Genomic DNA, 7,603 nt, shown 5'->3' with positions numbered 1-7,603 from the left:
AAAAAAAAAAAAAAAAGTGTAAAAAAAGAAAAAGAAAACAAGAGATTGTTAGTTGTTGTGTCCCTCTGGAAACAGACCTATGAACAAAGCAGTATGTTCTAATTCCAGGAAATGGCCAAGAAATACAGAAACTACTATAAAAATCTCCGCCTCTGGTCTCCTTGACCGCGCATGAAATGTCCCTCGAAATCCCATACGGGAGGCTACAGCAACCAAAATATTAAACCACCTCTGGTCCCTACCAGCTGGCTGGCCTGGGTTTCTTCCCTTCTAAGCTTGGCCTAGAAACTCATATTTTATTCATGAGAATTGAGGCCCTGGGAGGCCTTGGCATAAACAGGATGTAAATATTTGCAGGCGGTTGAGGGTGAGGTGATATTTGAGCAGGGGCTGTCCAAAGCCGAGATGCGTGGGACAATGCTTACTTTGGGACCCGCCCACCTCCACCTCCGCTAAAGGTTGAAAGTGGCGACCTGAACAGAGATGTCCCAGTGTTCAGTCTCCAGTGTTTGGAGCTCAGGTTTGGGATTCCAGTGTCCTTGAAGTGAGATTCGGGCTATTCTATTACCATTTCTTGCATTCTGCCCTCCTAACCCCTAGAGTTCCTCTTCCCCCAACTGATTTCAGACTCTCAAAACAATTCTCACAGCGGTCTTGCTCCCACCCTCCGTAGCTTCCTTTGGTGTACCCAGGCCTGTAAGAGTAGGGACCATGGAGGGAGGGCACGGTTAGAAGCGGGGGGGGGGGGGGGTGTTGCATCACGGAACTGTGCCCCGCCCCTTTCTTACTTTTTTCTTTCTTTTTTCCTAGGTTTTCCGTAGCCCAGCCTTTCCAGTAGGGAGAGATGATGTTGAATTCCTGATCTACCTCCACGTCCCACGTGCTGGGATTATAGGCACTAGCCACCCTACTACCTCTGTTTATGGCTACCTCACAACTGGGCCAGCTGGAGTGGCTTTATCCTGAATTCTTGTGGTCCCCATGGCAGCTGCGGAAATTCCAGCACAAAGGTCCCCAAGGAAGTGACACCTAAGGGATGGCCAGCTCCAGAACTCTGCAGGTAGCTTCACTGGGCTTGCCTCTCCCAGGTCAACTTGACCCTGGCTGGGAGCTTCCTGGGGGAAACACTGGTAGCCTGGGAGGTGGAGGAGGATCTGCCTGCCTCCTGAGAGACTTCCCCTCTGCACCACATCCCAGTCACCTCTCCCTCAGTCTCCTGCCGAGACATTCCCCTGTAACTACTGTTAACTAGGTCACAAGGTAGCCTTGGGCTTACTGCCCCAGCTTCCAAAAAGTAACTACTCAACAGGGACATCATCCCAGATGTCAATTTGAAAAAAAGCTGTCTTGTGAGCTTCGTGTGAGAAATGGGAGACGCGCCAAGAGGACAAGGTTCATGGCCTGAGCCTTCTGGGGTACAGGTTCCCTTACACCACTGGAGGGTTCCCGTATTCCACGAGCTGGAGGGACCAAGAAGGGGAGGGTCACCCAGGGCTGCCCATAGCCCAGGCTGTACTACTGACTCCCTACAAGCTTAGAGTGGCTTAGAACTTTCTATCCTCCTGCCTCTACCCCTGGGTCCTGAGACTAGACCCAGCTCCGATTGTGCCCAGTTTATACAGTGCTAAGGATGGAACCCGGGCAAGGCAGGCTCTCTGCCGACCGGGCTGCAGCCCCATCTCCAGCTGGATTCACTTTAGCTCCCATAACCCTCCATGCCTTGGGTTTTGTTGTCTAACTTTGTGGTTGTTTTGAGATCTTACTTCGTGGTGATTCTTCAGCCTTGGCCTCTGTAGTACTACCATCATACCTGCCTTGGGACACCTCTGTTTTGAAGAAGGATCTAATTTTAATTTTTTTGTTTGTTTTTCAAGACAGGGTTTTTCTGTATAGCCCTGGCTGTCCTGGAACTCACTTGGTAGACCAGGCTGGCCTCGAACTCAGAAATCCGCCTGCCTCTGCCTCCCGAGTGCTGGGATTAAAGGCGTGCGCCACCACGCCCGGCTAATTTTAATTTTTGAGTCATGGTCTCAGGTAGTCCTGGATGGCCTTGCGATCTCTAGGTAGCTGAGGATGGCCTGATCCTTATGTCCCTGTGTCCCCTAATATTGAGACTACAGGCATGAATCACTATGGGTGGGTTTGATGCATTGCTGGGCTCCAGGTGTGTCAGGCAAACATTCTGCCCACTGAGCTCCAGCCTCAGCACCCTCTCCCACCAATGCATCTTTACAAAAACAAAAAGCCTTCGTGTGGGTGTGTATATATATATATATATATATATATATGTGTGTGACTATGCGTGTGTATGTGTGAATATGTATGTGTGTGTGCATGTGTGTCACACAGGAACTATGGCAAGAGTGTGCAAGTCAGAGAACAGCCTGCAGGAGTCAGTCCTCTCTCCCCATTGTGCGAGTCCTGGAGGCTGAAGTGAGGCCCCCAGCCCTGGCAGAAGGCTCTTTTACCTGCTCAGCCACCTCTCTGGCCCCATCATTGTTTTGGTTTGTTATTTTATGGGTATGAATCTTTTGCCTGCAGGTATGCATGTGCCTGGTCCCTGTGGAAGCCAGAGACAGAACCAGTTCCCCTGGACGTGGATAGCTTCGACCACCATGTGGGTGCTGATGGATCCTGGTCCTTGGGTGCTTTCTTAAGTTAACCTTTTTTTGAGTCTCACTGGCCTGGAACTCACCAAGAAGGGAAGACTGCCTGGCCATTGAGCCCTGGGGATATCTCTGCCTGTCTTTGCCTCTTCAGAACTGGAGTTGAAAACACGCACCAATACACAAAGCTTTCTTTCTTTTTTTTTTTTCTTTTCTTTTTTCTTTTTTACATATCAGATATCCCACACATCAGATTACACCACAATTCATAACAGTAGCAAAATTGCAGTTATGAAGCAGCAACAAAATAAGTTTATGGTTGGGGGGGTCACCATAGCATGAGGAATTGTATTAAAGGGTTGCAGTGTTAGGAAGGTTAAAAACAGCTGGCTTGGGGACTGGTGAAATGGCTCAATGGGTGAAAGCACTGACTGCTCTTCCAAAGGTCCTGAGTTCAAATCCCAGCAACCACATGGTAGCTCACAACCATCCATAGTAAGATAGGACACCCTCTTCTGGTGTGTCTAAAAACAGCTACAGTATACCTACATAAAAACAAAACAAAACAACAACAACAACAAAAAACTCTGGCTTGCCTGGCATGGTGGCGCACGCCTTTAATCCCAGCACTCGGGAGGCAGAGGCAGGCGGATTTCTGAGTTCGAGGCCAGCCTGGTCTACAGAGTGAGTTCCAGGACAACCAGGGCTACACAGAGAAACCCTGTCTCGAGAAACCAAAAAAAAAAAAAAAAAAAACCTGCTGGCCTAGACTGTTTTTGCTTAGTCTCTGTCCTTCATAGACATACACAACGTACCCGATCAGACCCAACCCCACCCCATCTCTCCCTGAGTCCCCTCATGGCCCACACTCTTCTTCAGATCTCCTTGATCTTTTAAACCTCATGGAGGCCAGTCAGTGCTGCCCACATGTGCCTGGGTGTGGGGCCATCTGCTACAATATGGAGACATAGACATGGAGGCCAGTCAGTGCTGCCCACATGTGCCTGGGTGTGGGGCCATCTGCTACAATATGGAGACATAGACATAGACATTATATATATATATATATATATTAAAAATAAATAAATAGGGCTGGAGAGATGGCTCAGCAGTTAAGGGCACTGACTGCTCTCCCAGAGTTCCAGAGTTCAAGGTCCAGATTTCAATTCCCAGCAACCACATCATGGCTCACAACCATTTTGTGGTGAGATCTGATGCCCTCTTCTGGTGTGTCTGAAGACAACTACAGTGTACTTAGATATAATAAATAAATAAATCTTTAGGAAATAAATAAATAAATAAATAAATAGGCAGTGATGCCTTTAATCCCAGCACTTGGGAAGCAGAGGCAAAGGCAGGTGGATTTCTGAGTTCAAAGCCAGCCTGGTCTACAGAGTGAGTTCCAGGATGGCAACAGCTACACAAAGAGACTCTGTCTTGAAAAACCAAGATAAAGAAACAAATAGGGGCTGGAGAGAGAGAGAGATGGCTCAGTGGTTAAGAGCGCTGACTGCTCTTCCAGAGGTCCTGAGTTCAAATCCCGGCAACCACATGGTGGCTTACAGCCATCGGTAATGGGATCTGGTGCCCTCTTCTGGTGTGTCTGAAGGGAGTGACAGTGGACTTGTATAAAATAAATAAGTCTTTAAAAAAAAGAAAGGAAGAAAGAAAGAAAGAAAGATTAAAAGGAAAAAAAAAAAAAGAACCCAACGTGGGCAACTTAGTGAGACCCTGTCCTGAAGGGCAGGGGACAGGAGGTGTGCGTAGAGGTTGGAGAGACTGCTCAGCGGTTGAGAGTATTTACTCTTCCAGAGGACCCAGGTTCGAATCCCAGAACCCTCATAATGGCTCAAAACCATCTGTAACTTCAGTTTCAGGGGATCTTCTGGTGGTCTAGGGCACCACATGCATGAGATACACAGACACACATGTGGGCAAAATGTACTCATGAAATAAAAATGAAGATAAAATAAAATATAAAGCGGGGCTATGCGCTGTGGTAGAGCGCTGGCCTGTCACAAGTTCCCAATCCCCGGCATCCCAGACAGAGGAAAAGATAGAACTGAACACCCTCACCTGAACAGACATCAAGTTTCCATAGCCATTTCAATGGACGGGCAGCAGATCTCGGCTGCAAGCTTGCCCGTAAGCCCAGCCGTGAGTGAGTACTCGGAACTCCGTAAGAGGCAAACCCCGAACGGCGGAGCCACGACCCTTGCCCCTCCCTGGGCATACTAGGCAAGCACTCTGCCACACAGCTAAATCCACAGACTTGAATTATTTGCATTACATTCATTTCTATGTATGTGTGCATAATAGCAGAGTTATTTCTCTCCTTCCACAGAGCGGGTTTATGGGATCAAACTCCAGTTCTCAGGCTTGGTGGCAAACCCCTTTACTCACTGAGCCTTTAAACCGCTCTCTTTCTTATTTATTTATTTGTTTGTTTGTTTGTTTGTTTATTCACCCATTCATTCATTGGGGCATTGGCATGGGCCACCATGCCCCCGGCTATGAGTCCTCTGTGTTAACTGTGTCTTACCCTTCGAGCTCAGCCCTCAGCCTGCATGCTCCATTACAGCAACCATGGAGCCTTGCTTAGCTGAACTCAGGAGACCCGAGGCAGGGGGAAATCACAATTTTGAACCCTATTTGGACTACATAGTAAGATCTAGTAGCAATAAATGAATAAATAAATAAATAAATAAATAACCGAAATTGAAGTCTGAGATCCGGAAAAGTAGCTAAAGCTTATACAGCCTGTGCATAACAAGCTAAGAGGAAACCATTACATCCTCCGAGACAGGGCCTTCTTGGAATGCACGCCCTCAGGGTAGCGCGGAATGTAGTAAGCCTGTGCGAGGGTGTGTGCGACATGCCGGGGCAGGCCAGGACTCTGCCCAAGGGCTTACTGGGAATTCTTCAGATAATGAAGCCCACACAGAGAGGTCTCTGGGATTACAGAGAACATACACCATGTATGGACCTAGGTGTGGGGGACGTGGCTCCTGGATTAGTGTTAGCCTAGGAATCACGAAGCCCTGGGTTTGATCCCCAACAGGACTTTTAAAGAGGCCGAAGAGATGGCTCAGGGGAAAGACCATGTTCTGCTTTGGCAATAGATCTTGCATTCAGTTGCCAATACATACCTCAACTTACAACCACATGTGATTCCAGCTTCATGGGACCCAGTGCTTTTGGCTTCTATAGGCCATGAGCATACCTCACACAGACAGACAGACAGTCAAACAGACAGACAGGAAGGCAGACAGACAGACACACACGTATGCATAATTTAAAATAATAATCAAAATAAATCTTTTTTTTTTCAAGACAGGGTTTCTCTGTGTAGCCCTTGGCTGTCCTGGAACTCATTCTGTAGACCAGGCTGGCCTCGAACTCAGAAATTCGTCTGCCTCTGCCTCCTGAGTGCTGGGACTAAAGGCGTGTGCCAGCATGCCCGGCCAATCAAAATAAATCTTAAGAAAAAGAGTGTTCTGGAGAGATGGCTCAGGGTTAAGAGTATTTGTAGCTTTTGTAGAGAGCTGAGTTCAGTTCTCAGTTCACAGCTGCCTGAGAACAGGATTTCCTCTTCTGCCATCCAAGGGCGCATCCCCAACCCACAGATGCACAGCCCCAATCAGACCTTAGGCATACATATACATAAAAATGAATCCTAGAAGGAAGGCAGCATGTGCTGTCATCCCAGCACTTGTGAACAAGAGGCAAGAGGATCAAAAGTTCAAGGCTATTCCAAGTTATATAGTGACTTTGAGGTCAGTCTGGGATTCTAGGCAGGCGCTCTACCACTGAGCCACGCCCCCAGACCCTCCCTGGGGGATTCTAGGCAGGGGCTCTAACACTGAGCCACGCCCCCAGCCCCTCACTGGGGGATTCTAGGCAGGGGCTCTACCACTGAGCCACGCCCCCAGCCCCTCACTGGGTGATTCTAGGCAGGGGCTCTACCACTGAGCCATGCCCCCAGTCCCTCACTGGGNGATTCTAGGCAGGGGCTCTACCACTGAGCCACGCCCCCAGCCCCTCACTGGGGGATTCTAGGCAGGGACTCTTCCATTGAGCCACACCCCAACCCCTCACTGGCATATTCTCAGAACCACTCCCATAGTCCCTCTGTGACTGTTTTTGGGAAGACATGGAGATCTTTCCCTGTCAGTGCAGGCAGACAGACTACTTACTTTTAGTTTCTAGCTACTACATAGAATGAAGATCTCCATCACCCTTTCCCTGCCTATTCTACTACAAATGGATGCTTATTTCATTTTCTCTTCCCCCGAACCATTTTAATGAACATTCTACACATATTTACGTCATCTGTGCAAGCATTTATTTTCATTTTATTCTGTGTGTGTGTGTGTGTGTGTGTGTGTGTGGTGCGGTGTGCCCTTGTATGCTTGTGCCATAGCACACTATGCTGGTCAGAGGATAACTTGCAATAGTTGGTTCTCTCTTTCCGACCACGTGAGTCCTGAGAACTGAACTTGGGTCCATCAGGCTTGTTGGCAAGCCCCGTGACCCACTGAGCCATCTTCCCAACCCTCAGGCAAACACTTCTGTGAGAGGAGTCTCTAGAAGCAAAATTGTGCTTGAAGACGTACAGACTTTTAAAGCATCATTAGAACCTGACGGGTCAGACTGGGGAGATGGCTCAGCCACTAAGTGCACGGGCTGCTCTTCCAGAGGACCAGGGTTTGAGGCCGAACATCTCTTTGGCAGCCCACAATTGTCTGTCACTTCAATCTCTCAGGGGCTCTAATGCCGTTTTCTGGCCTCCACTGATACCTGCATTTGATACTGTACGCAAAACATCTAAACACCTAAAATAGGAAAAGAGGAAGGAAGGAAGGAAGGAAGGAAGGAAGGGAGGGAGGGAGGGAGGGAGGGAGGGAGGGAGGAAGGGAAAGGAAAGGAAAGGAAAGGAAAGGAAAGGAAAGGAAAGGAAAGGAAAGGAAAGGAAAGGAAAGGAAAGGAAAGGAAAG

The sequence above is a fragment of the Mus pahari genome, chromosome 23 (genome assembly GCF_900095145.1).
Source record: "Mus pahari chromosome 23, PAHARI_EIJ_v1.1, whole genome shotgun sequence".
NCBI classification, from domain to species: Eukaryota; Metazoa; Chordata; class Mammalia; order Rodentia; family Muridae; genus Mus; species Mus pahari.
The sequence above is the reverse complement of the archived record's forward strand: the minus strand, read 5'-3'. Positions refer to the sequence as shown.